General features: G+C 52.7%; 1 pseudogene; it reads right to left on the bottom strand.

The window, feature by feature from the left end:
- The window catches only part of LOC140548888 (sodium/calcium exchanger 1-like), a 14,801-nt pseudogene extending 2,914 nt beyond the window's left edge, over positions 1–11,887 (bottom strand).
- Positions 11,888–12,500: the final 613 nt, after the last annotated feature.

Raw genomic sequence — 12,500 nt, 5'->3', positions numbered from 1 at the left:
TACAGCTACACTGTAACACCATTATTCTGCTACACTGTAACACCATTATTCTGCTACACTGTCCTACCATCATACTGCTACACTGTTACACCATCATACTGCTACACTGTCCTACCATCATACTGCTACACTGTTACACCATCATACTGCTACACTGTTACACCATCATACTGCTACACTGTTAAACTGTAGCTGGCCCATGCTGCACTGATAAGGCTGCAGATGTTCTGTGGAGGTGACACTGAAAGGTCAGGCTGTGAAGCTGCTGCTGGTTTTACTGGTGACCAGTTCAGACTGGTTGCTGCTCTGGGCAGTGATGTTTACCTGAGTTTACTGTGATGGCTTCCACAAACTGCTCTCTCCAGCTGTTGGTTCCCACCAGCAGAGCCAGGTTGGTTTTCTTGATCAGTTTATCAACCGTACTCTGAGGAAACAAGACCGGGCGATGATCAGGAGAGCGGCAGCACTGGGTCAGCACACCCTCACACCAAACCCCACACCCCAACACCAAATCCCACACCCCAACACCAAATCCAAACACCCCAATCATACCCCCAGACCCAACACCAACCCCCAATCCCACACCCCAACACCAAATCCCATACCCCAGTCCTACACCCCCCACCATCCCAACACCAAACCCCACACCCCCAATCCACACCCCCCACACCCCAACACCAAACCCCACACCAAACCCCACACCCCAACACCAAATCCCACACCCCCAATCCCACACCCCCAGACCCAACACCAACCCCCCAATCCCACACCCCCAACACCAAATCCCATACCCCAGTCCCACACCCCCACATCCCAACACCAAACCCCACACACCCCCAATCCCACACCCCCACAACCCCAGACACCAAACCACACACCCAACGTCAACTCCCAACCCCCTATCCCACACCCCAACACCAAACCCCACACCCCCCAACACCAAACCCCCAGCACCAAACCCCACACCCAACGTCACTCCCAACCCCCTATCCCACACCCCCCCTATCCCACACCCCCCACACCCCCCACACCCCAACACCCAAACCACAACACCCAACGTCCAACTCCCAACCCCCTATCCCACACCCCAACACCAAAACCCCACACCCCCAACACCAAACCCCAGCACCAAACCCCACCACCAACGTCAACTCCCAACCCCCTATCCCACACCCCCTATCCCACACCCCCAACACCAAACCCCACACCCCAATCCCACCACCCCCCCCAACACCAAATCCCACACCCCCAATCCCACACTCCCAGACCCAACACCAAACCCCCAATCCCACACCCAAACCCCACACCAAACCCCACACCCCAACACCAAACCCCACACCCCCCAATCCCACACCCCAACACCAAACCCACACACCCAACGTCAACTGCCAACCCCCTATCCCACACCCCAACAACCAAAACCCCACACCCCAACACCAAACCCCCAGCACCAAACCCCACACCCAACGTCAACTCCCAACCCCCTATCCCACACCCCCAACACCCAAACCCCAACACCCCCAATCCCACACCCCAACACCAAATCCCACACCCCCAATCCCACACTCCCAGACCCAACACCAACCCCCAATCCCACACCCCAACACCAAATCCCACACCCCAATCCCACACCCCCAACACCAACCCCCAACCCCTAATCCCACACCCCAACACCAAATCCCACACCCCCACATCCACACCAACCCCCAATCCCACACCCCAACACCAAACCCCACACCCCCAACACCAAATCCCACACCCCCAACATCTGAAGACAGAGGAGAGACAGAAATACTTGAACTCATACGACTCCTCAATGATGACCTCCAGCCTGGCGTTGTCTCCCAGCGTGGGACGTCCCATCTCAGCGATCCTCCGCTCGTCCTGCTCTTTCTCAGAGAGAGAGATGTCTTCTGAGAGAGAGAGAGAGAGAGAGAGAGAGAGAGAGAGGGAGGGGGGGGTCATGAGCATCAGGCAGTTTCCCACTCCACCACTCCTCTCCTGTTGGGGGCGCTCTGAGGTAAAGCGATAGTCACAACACATTCACACAAATGTAGTTAAATAAGCATGTGCTTCTGTACAGTTAGCACTGGAGCTACGAGGCTAATGTTGCTAAGAGTTAATGAAGCGCATATCCCATTATGCTAATTGGTGGGATATATATAATATATATATTATATATATATATATATACATACATGCTTCTATTACCTGTTATCCACATTAGCCTATAGTATCACTTTAAAGCCCAGATCAATCAAATATTAATATTATAATAATATTTAGTAATATTTATTAATATGTATATTAATATTTACATCACAGAGAAGCACTTAGATCTAATCAAAGGGTTTAATTAACAAAAACACTGATGATGATGATGATGATGGGCTGAAAGATGGAGGGAGGGGCATAAACACACAAACAGATGAAGGCGGGGGGGGGGGTACCTGCTAGGTTGATGATGGTGGTGGGGGCGGGGTTATCTCTGCCTGAACCTTCCGGTACATATCTCTTCCTAATGAGCACACACACACACATACACACACACACACACACACACACACACACAAACTGGAAAATTTCAGGATTCTCACAGGAATGGAATAAATGGGTGGAGCTAAAGTTGGTAGAGGATTTGATTGCATTCAAAATCCTAGTGAGGTCAGAACCCCACCTCATCACCCCCAACTCCCCACCTAATCCCACCCAAAAGTACTGGATGGAGCTCCTCCATCATCCCAGAGAACACAGCTCCTCCACTGCTCCACAGCTCAATGCTGGGGGGCTTCATACCCCTCTAGCCCACACCTGCCATTAGGCAGCATGGAGCCAATAGGGTCAAGCTGTGTGTGTGTGTGCATTTGCACATCTGTGTCAGCAATGGTGCCACTGATAGTACCTGAATGCCTTCATTAGAAGGGGTGTGCATTTGGACATATAGTGTATGACCTCACATAAAGCAGAATTAACACACACACACACACACACACACACACACACACTTCATGCACAACACAGTGAGTCTGAGCAGAACAATTTCAGCAACACACACACACACACGTGAGATTAGCTCACACACAACAGCGCTAACACACAGCACTCCAAACCTGTCCAAAATCCCACATCAATAAGATTAGTCTGTAGATTTGCATATTGATATGAATATTAATGAGGTGATGGGGGAACCACAGCATCCAGTCGTGGACACCGAGCTTGACCACTCAAACCACCCTAGCTAGCTTAGCACACTGCTAACCCTGACCTGAGCTGCCTTGATCCCCAGTGCTTAACCAGGCAGCTAACACAGACCACCCCAGACCACCCAGACCACCCCAGGGTTTTGAATCCTGGGGCGGATTCTTCTTGTATGGACCTGGATTTGCGGCCTCTGGTGTTTGCAGGCGAGTTGCTGAATGTCACACACGGTTAACCTCAGCTCTGCTCAACAACCAGCCGCTCACCCACCCAACACAGGGCACAGCGCAGCCGGTGAGCAAAGCCTGGTAGCATCAGCGCTGACCAGCTGGGTTAGTGTTTCCAGTAGAAAAGTGGCGTACCTGTCTTCACGAAGCCCCCTGCAACCAGAGACATCACAGCGTCAGCACTGCGCTGCTGTTTCCAATAAACTGGCCAGTGATGAAGCAAGAGAGGAGGTTTTTCTAATAAAGTGGCCAGTGATGAAGACATATAGTAGGTGTTTCTAATAAGTGGCCGGTGATGAAGCAAGAGAGGAGGTGTTTCTAATAAAGTGGCCAGTGATGAAGACATATAGTAGGTGTTTCTAATAAAGTGGCCGGTGATGAAGGACAGAAGTGTTTCTAATAAAGTGGCCAGTGCAATTTCATACACCCTGTAAATGAGGGGGTGGCCGAGGCTGAAAGGGGGCGGAGTAAAGAGAGAAGCTTACCACACTCATGCAGCAGCACAGCTGACCCAGACAGACAGACAGACAGACAGACAGACAGATGGACAAAAAAACAGAAGAAAGGAAATGAGTGTGGATGACCCAGCCTAACACACAGCTGCCTGTAAACGAAAGTGTGTGTGTGTGGGTGTGTGTTTCTTCAGTGTCAGTAGAAAAATAAAAAGGAATTAAATTCATCTCTCGGGTTCCTCTAATCCAATCACGGGTGAGGGGGAGGGGTCTGTCTGGGTCGTTTAGGGTCAGAAGCTGAACTATGTCTGTGCGCTATGTGTGTGTATGTGTGTATGTGTGTGTGTGTGTGTGTGTGTGTGTGTGTATGTGTGTATGTGTGTGTGTGTGTGTGTGTGTGATTTCCTAATCCTGTGATCACTGTGACCTAAAGTTTTAATATGCATATGAACCAATCAGATGTGTTCTGTGCAACACTGAATGGGTGGGGCTAAACTGCTGTAGGTTGAATGGGTGGGGCTAAACTGCTATAGGTTGAATGGGTGGGGCTAAACTGCTGTAGGCTGAATGGGTGTGGCTAAACTGCTGTAGGTTGAATGGGTGGGGGCTAAACTGCTGTAGGCTGAAATGGGTGTGGCTAAACTGCTGTAGGCTGAATGGGTGGGGCTAAACTGCTGTAGGTTGAATGGGTGTGGCTAAACTGCTGTAGGCTGAATGGGTGGGGCTAGCTGGTGTCAGTAGAGCAGAGCTGCTCTACTGAGTGAGGAAGAGGAGGAGCAGAGGAGGAAGAGAACGAGCTGAAGCAGAAGGACAGGTGTTTTTTTCAGGTACTTTTTGCTCTTCTTCACCTGTCCAGCCCCTCCTCCTCCACTCCGGCTCCTGCAGCTGCAGGTAGAAGCTGGCCTGCTTGTCGTACTCGTCATGGTCGACAATCTTAACCTTTATGGTCTTCCTGGGGGGAGGGGGAGTGAAGGGGGGAGGGGGGAGGGGCACAGAGGCACAGTGAAAGTTCGGCCCAAACTTTCTAAGGGCTCAGGTGGAAGTTAATGCCCAACCAATTACCATGGTGCTCAGTACAGGCCTGAGCTGACGTGGGGCTTCTGGAGTGTTCTGCTCCACCTTAAATACGGCAGCAGCTACAGCGGTGAAGCCTGAGGAGCCAGAAAGCAACAGCTGCAGCAGTTAAGGTGGACCTGGAGAGTCCAGCCTCAGCTTCATTGAGGACAGATTCAGTCACGCAGTTAGCACCATGCTAATCGGTGGGGCATTTACTTTTCACAGCTTGTTAGCAACATTAGCCTCATAGCTCCCATGCTAAACCAACATGTGGCTGATTGACTACCTGCAAAAGAGGAACTCATCAAACTTTTGCTTTAATTAAAAGGTCATGAGGTCAGCTCAGCTGTACAGACAGCCATCCAGCAGGTGGTGCCAGACCAGAGGTTTACAGTCCAGGGGGGAAGTTGGAGCCCACCTTTCCTCTCGCTCATCTCCACCAATTGCGGCTCTCCAATCTCCATGAAGAAGTTCTTGTTCTTTTCGTACTCTTCATCATCAATAATATTGATCTGAATGGTTTTACTGGAAGAAAGAGAGAGACAGGCAGAGAGAGAGAGACAGGCAGAGAGGGAGAGACAGGCAGAGAGGGAGAGACAGGCAGAGAGAGAGAGAAAGACAGTTGCAGAGGTGAGAGAGGCGTGAGGAAATAACAGTTATAGAGGTGGGGGAGGGGCTAAAATGGAAACAGCATGCAGTTAGCATTATGCTAATTGGTGGGGTATAGGCTTTTACTAAGTGTTAGCTACATTAACCTCGTAGCTCCAAAGATTTGGCTGATCAATAGCGGGGCCTGGGGTAATCCTGTGGGTGATGGGCGGGGCTCTGAGGTGATGCTGAGGGTGATAGGTGGGGCTCTGAGGTGATGCTGAGGGTGATAGGTGGGGCTCTGGTGTGATAGGTGGGGCTCTGGTGTGATAGGTGGGGCTCTGAGGTGATGCTGAGGGTGATAGGTGGGGGGCTCTGGTGTGATGGCGGGGCTCTGGTGTGATGGGCGGGCTCTGAGGTGTGTATGCAGTGGCAGAGTTCGGGCTGCAGTGAGATCAGTCAGCTATTGTCTCTCTCTCTCTCTACTGGTCTGCAGTTGTGTGTGTCGGTGTGTGTGGGTGTGTGTCAGTGTGTGTGGGTGTGTGTCAGTGTGTGTGGGGTGTGTGTCGGTGTGTGTGGTATGGGAGGGGCTGATCAGGTGTCAGGTGGTCATGTGACCTGGCCATTCTGCAGATGTTCTCGGTGCGTACTTCAGAAGCCTCAGCGCAGATGGCTGATTTCAAACACTCCTAATCCTGCGCACTCCACGGGTCACACACTCAAACACACCCTAATCTGCACCCTGAGCAGCTTAACACACACACACACACACACACACACACACACACACACACACACAGTCATAACAAACAGTGCAGTGGTTTGAAACACTGGTTCTCATTGGCAGCAAATCTAGGGCAGAAAGCCACGGAGAGCTGCCCAGGCAGTGCAACAAAATCCTGGGTTGGATTTTTACTGGACCTGGACCTGGACCTGGACCTGGACCTGGGCTTCATACCCCTCTAGCCCACGCTCAGCACTAGGCACAGTGCTCTTAGGGTCTTAGGGGGATCTTAGATCTTAAGGGGGAAATGACACGGGTTCAGAAATGAGATTACTGCTGGAGATTAGTCCTCCATTTCCTGTGCTGCGCTAACGGCATTATCTACACTCCTCACTCTCACTCCTCACTCTCACTCCTCACTCTCTCTCCTCACTCCTCACTCTCTCACTCTCACTCCTCACTCTCACTCCTCACTCTCTCACTCGTCCTTCTCTCTCTCCTCACTCCTCACTCTCTCACATCTCACTCGTCCTTCTCTCTCTCCTCACTCTCACTCTCTCACTCTCACTCCTCACTCTCTCACTCCTCACTCTCTCACTCTCACTCCTCACTCTCATCACTCGTCCCTCTCTCACTCGTCCTTCTAATCTGAGCACTGAAAGGCTGCAGCTCTCAGTCGGGTGCAGGAGGTGATCAGTGTTTCACTCTCAGACTCAGAAGCTCGTTATGGGCTAAAGACGTTCTGGGCGTCGTGCTGCGTCAGGTTTTAATGTGATGTTGAAATAAAATTTACCTTCATAAAAGAAACAAGAGCTGATTCAGGTGAATTTAGGAGAATGGTGTGTGTGTGTGTGTGTGTGTGTGTGTGTAACACACTCGATCCCACGACCATGCCGTCCTCGAGGCTTTTCCAATCGCCTGGCTCTGAGTGCTCCGAGGTCCTGCCTGTATAAGGAGCTGCAGCGTCAGAGTCGGAGGAGCTGGAGGAGGTGGAGGAGGTGGAGGAGTCGCTCAGACCGGCACTTCAAAGCAGCCTGTGTGTAAACATCCGAGCGCCACCCCATCAGTCAGCGCTGAAGAAGCCTCCACTCGCCTCCTTTCCATTTCAAGCCGTTTGAAATCCCGGCCTGCTCTCCGATGTTTATCTTCTGCAGGTAAATCTGTCCCCCCCCGCCCCCTCGCCCCCCTCGCCGGTCCCCTCGACACCCCCACCCACCCAGCATGGAAATGTCTGCGCTCTGGGGTCACAGAGTCATGTGACCACACTGATAAACGACGCCACGGCGCGTTCCATAAGAGGAGACGGAGGACAGCCCGGCAGCTCGGAGCGCTGCTCAGCATCAGACCTCCAGCTGGCTGAGTGAAGGGAGCGCTAACAATGAGGTCACTCAGAGACACACAGCTCACCCAGTACACCCCCACACCCCCAAATACACCCGAGTTACTGCTGCACCCCCCACACCCCCAAATACACCCGAGTTACTGCTGCACCCCCACACCCCCAAATACACCCGAGTTACTGCTGCACCCCCCACACCCCCAAATACACCCTGAATTACTGTTGCACCCCTACACCCCCCAAATACACCCGAGTTACTGCTGCACCCCAAATACACCCGAGTTACAGCTGCACCCCCACACCCCCAATACACCCGAGTTACTGCTGCACCCCCACACCCCCAAATACACCCTGAATTACTGCTGCACCCCCACACCCCAAATACACCTGAATTACTGCTGCACCCCCCACACCCCCAAATACACCCCGAGTTACTGCTGCACCCCCACACCCCCAAATACACCTGAATTACTGATGAATTATTGGGTCAGGTTGGGTCAGTTTGAGTCAGGTCAGGTTGGGTCAGGTTAAGTAAAGTCAGGTTGGGTCAGGTTGGGTCAGTTTGAGTCGGGTCAGGTTAAGTCGAGTCAGGTTGGGTCAGGTTGAGTGGGGTCAGTTTGAGTTGGGTCAGGTCAGGTCAGGTTGGGTCAGTTTGAGTCAGGTCAGGTTTGGTCAGGTTAGTTAAGTCAGGTTGGGTCAGGTGGTCAGTTGAGTCGGGTCAGGTTAAGTCGGGTCAGTTTGAGTCGGATCAGGTTGGGTCAGGTTGAGTGGGATCAGGTTGGGTCAGGTCGAGTTGGGTCAGTTTGAGTTGAGTCAGGTTGGGTCAGTTTTAGTCGAGTCAGTTGAGTCGAGTCAGGTTGGGTCAGGTAAGTCGGGTAAGTTTGAGTCGGATCAGGTTGGGTCAGTTTGAGCCGGGTTTAGTTGGATCAGTTAGAGTCGGATCAGGTTGGGTCAGGTTGAGGTGGGGTCAGGTTGGGTCAGGTCGAGTTGGGTCAGTTTGAGTCGGGTCAGGTTGGGTCAGTTAGAGTCGGATCAGGTTGGGTCAGGTCGAGTTGGGTCAGTTTGAGTCTAGTCAGTTGGGTCAGGTTAAGTCGGGTCAGTTTGAGTCGGATCAGGTTGGGTCAGTTTGAGTCGGGTCAGGTTGGGTCAGTTAGAGTCGGATCAGGTTGGGTCAGTCGAGTCAGGTCAGTTTAAGTCGAGTCAGGTTGGGTCAGGTTGAGTCGGTCAGTTTGAGTCGAGTCAGGTTGGGTCAGGTAGAGTCAGGTCAGTTTAAGTCGAGTCAGGTTGGGTCAGGTCGAGTCAGGTCAGTTTGAGTCGAGTCAAGTTGGGTCAGGTCGAGTCAGGTCAGTTTAAGTTGAGTCAGGTTGGGTCAGGTCGAGTCAGGTCAGTTTGAGTCGAGTCAAGTTGGGTCAGGTCGAGTCAGGTCAGTTTAAGTCGAGTCAGGTTGGGTCAGGTTGAGTTGGGTTAGTTTGAGTCGAGTCAGGTTGGGTCAGTTGAGTCAGGTCAGTTTGAGTCGAGTCAGGTTGGGTCAGGTTGAGTGGGTCAGTTTGAGTCGAGTGAGGTTGGGTCAGTTTGAGTCAGTTCAGGTTGGGTCAGGTTAAGTTAAGTCAGGTTGGGTCAGGTTGGGTCAGTTTGAGTCGAGTCAGTTTGAGTCGAGTCAGGTTGGGTCAGGTTAAGTCGGGTCAGTTTGAGTCGGATCAGGTTGGGTCAGTTAGAGTCGGATCAGGTTGGGTCAGGTCGAGTCAGGTCAGTTTAAGTCGAGTCAGGTTGGGTCAGGTTGAGTCGGTCAGTTTAAGTCGAGTCAGGTTGGGTCAGGTAGAGTCAGGTCAGTTTAAGTCGAGTCAGGTTGGGTCAGGTTGAGTCAGGTCAGTTTGAGTCGAGTCAAGTTGGGTCAGGTCGAGTCAGGTCAGTTTAAGTCGAGTCAGGTTGAGTCGGGTTAGTTTGAGTCGAGTCAGGTTGGGTCAGGTCGAGCCTCCAATAGAGAAGCAGACTCCACTCTCCCGGCTGTAAAACTCACTGCCTCCCCTTCGCTCACTCCTCTGGAGCGCTGCTCTGTTTCGGTCAGACTTTGAGTCACTCCAGCCAGAGCCTCACCCCCTGCCGTGACGGACTGTTGACGCTGTGCTCCGCTGCCGCTTTTTGCTGCGGCAGAAATGCATGACAGAAGCGTGACTCACGCCCTGCCTCGTACGCAAGGCGCAGCAGAAGCTAATTAGCATGCGAGGTCCCACCATGAACCCGGCTGTCTGCCTGACCGCACTTCCATAATTGGCTCGTGGAGTCAGTGTACTTCCCTTCCCTAACCGCTAATGCTGTCCTTATCAGAGCCCAGCCGCTTCCCTGATGCTGAGTGCAGCTTCTCTCTACGATAACGATCTCCATCCCTGTCAGCCCCATAAAACATCAGTCCTGCTGACCGCCCACTGTGTCCTCCACCACGTGACGCCCAGAGGAAGCAGCGGCTGGTCAGATGAGGTCAGACGAAGCTAACCACAGAGAGATCAGGGGGGACCTAAACATCTAAGCAGACACCGCTGAGGTAACGTGGGGGGAATGATGGCAAATCCAGGATTCCGACCCAATCTGCTGGGGTGGGCTTTTACTTCTGGACCTGGATTTGCCATTTCTCTGAGGGACATGGTGAAGCTAGGAGAGCGAAAGCAGAGGTCAGAGGAGGACAGGAGAGTGAGACCCAGAAACTGGGAACAAAGGTAGAAAGACTAGAGACTAGAGAGAGATCAGACTTTACGAGATCTCATCATTTTGGAACTCCAGGATACCGTGCGTGTCCTCAAAGTCCTCTCCTCCTCCTTTGGCCGTCCCCTCCATGGTCTTGTAGGGCACCACCACGACCCTCTAGCTCCGGACGTCCGCACCACCTTCACTTCCATTGTGCCGATGCTTTCACTCACGCGAAGCACTGGCTCCTCAAACGCAAAGATTCCGGCGTGGTCATCGTCGAAAATGGTCACCGTAGCCGTGGACGGCAGGCCCAGACCAGCCAGACCGTCCACGTGGTTCCCGACCAGGTTCCCATTGTCCCGGCCCTCGGACAGCACTTGCACGTTGCTAAGGTGGACCAGAAAGTGCTCGTCCTCTTCAAGATGTCATCGTCGATTATGTCAATTCGAATTTCCTTCTCTGTCTCGCCCGGTTTAAAGACGACGGCGCCCTCGCTGGACCGGTAGTCTGACCCCGCGTTAGCAGTGCCGTCTTCGGTGCGGTAGCTGACGGAAACCGTGCTGGTCAAGTCGCCTCCGCGGCGCACGACGTTCAGGGCGACTGACCGCAGTTTTCCAGGCACTGATATGAGCCCGGGTCAAAGAAGATCTTGGAGGAAAAGTCGCTCTCGGAAACCTCTGTGCGAAGTTCGTGGGTGCAGACGGCTTTCCTGGCCTGGTCTGCGGCGTGCTTCTTCAGGATGTTCCCTGCGCCAGTCATGAGCCTGGTGGCTTGGCAGCGGTAGAAAGCACGACTCTTCAGCTGCTGGCTCAGGACCTGGTAGTTGGCGAGCTCAATCAGCTGCTCCACCTCTTTTTCTGGATGTTTCTGTTTCAGGTCCTTTAAAATCCTGGCCATCTCCCTCTTGGCCTCTTCCTCGTCCATGTCTTTCATGTCGGTATTCCCACGGCTCCATCCAGGAATTCCTCCCCATGGGAGTTGAGCATCCGGCCGTCCATTTCAATATCTGCTTTTGACTGGAGCTCCGGCTCACCTCGGTCTCGATGATCATCCCCGCTGCTTCCCGACTCTGTAGCGCTTGTACACGTACTTATAGAACAGAAGTCTTCGATCTGCAACCCACGCGAACCACCACGCATATAGGGAAGAAGAAGAGCGTAAGGAGCCCTCCCACACCTCCACCACACCCGGAGAGATGACAGCCAGAATCATGTACAACCAGCGTACGCGAAGATGCTCCAAGCCGCGGTGACGAGAACACCCTCAGGTGCTTCACCTTGCGGTGGTCCTCCGTCCGGGATGACGGACACGCACAGGCCGATGATGAAGAACATGTTGAACGCAGCGCTGCCCACGTTGGTGTTCGGACCGAGCTCCCCCGCTTCAAAGTTGTGTCCGCAAACTTCGACCACGGAGAGCAGAATCTCCGGAGCAGAGGAACCCAGAGCCATGAGGGTCAGATTGGACACTGTCTCGTTCCAAATGCGGACGGTTGTGGTGGTGGTTTCCCCGTTGGGCTTCTTGATGGTGATCTCTTTCTCTTGAGACGTGATGACCTCGATGGACGCCATGAAACGGTCTGCAATAATGGAGACACCCAGAACATGTAGAAGAGCCCGACGAAGTAGATTGTGGCTCTGGCCAGCTTCTCGGAGAACGAGGGGTTTTCTGGAGTCCATACGGGCAGAATCACTCCGTCCTTGCACTCGTAGCTTCCGGAGCACGTTCCGGTTTCGTTGGCCGAGGAGGAACCTTCATCCAGCCTGGAGCCGCCGGCAGCAGCGCCTGGTGAAGCTCGTGGACAAAAACGATGAAGAGAGGGACAAAACGATGAAGAGGATGAAGAGTTTCACCATGAAAGGAGGAAGGAAGGTAGCAGTGTGTGATTGGCCCATCTTCCTGGTGAGGTGTTCCGCCTCAGTACTATTCGCTGTGGAAACAGAGGTAACAGGACATTTTAACTACAGGAGCACTGACCGAGAAGCTTTACCGAGGTCCAGGTTCTCACTACACTGAAGGGTTCTGCTTAGTACTAAAAAAGGGTTCTAACAAAAGGTTTTCCACTCAAAGAACCTTTACCCAGATTAAACAAGCATTTAAGCCTCCAAACAATTCCTTAAAGAACCCTGGCAGAACCAGTCAACCATGGTACTGAGTAACGTCCAGAACTGCAGTGGTACTGAAGTGGCTTCTTACAGGACTTTTCCCGTTCCACCTTAAATCAGATGCCAGCT

This window comes from Salminus brasiliensis, unplaced genomic scaffold, assembly GCF_030463535.1.
Source record: "Salminus brasiliensis unplaced genomic scaffold, fSalBra1.hap2 scaffold_159, whole genome shotgun sequence".
Classification (NCBI taxonomy): domain Eukaryota; kingdom Metazoa; phylum Chordata; class Actinopteri; order Characiformes; family Bryconidae; genus Salminus; species Salminus brasiliensis.
This window is presented reverse-complemented; position numbering and strand designations above follow the sequence as displayed.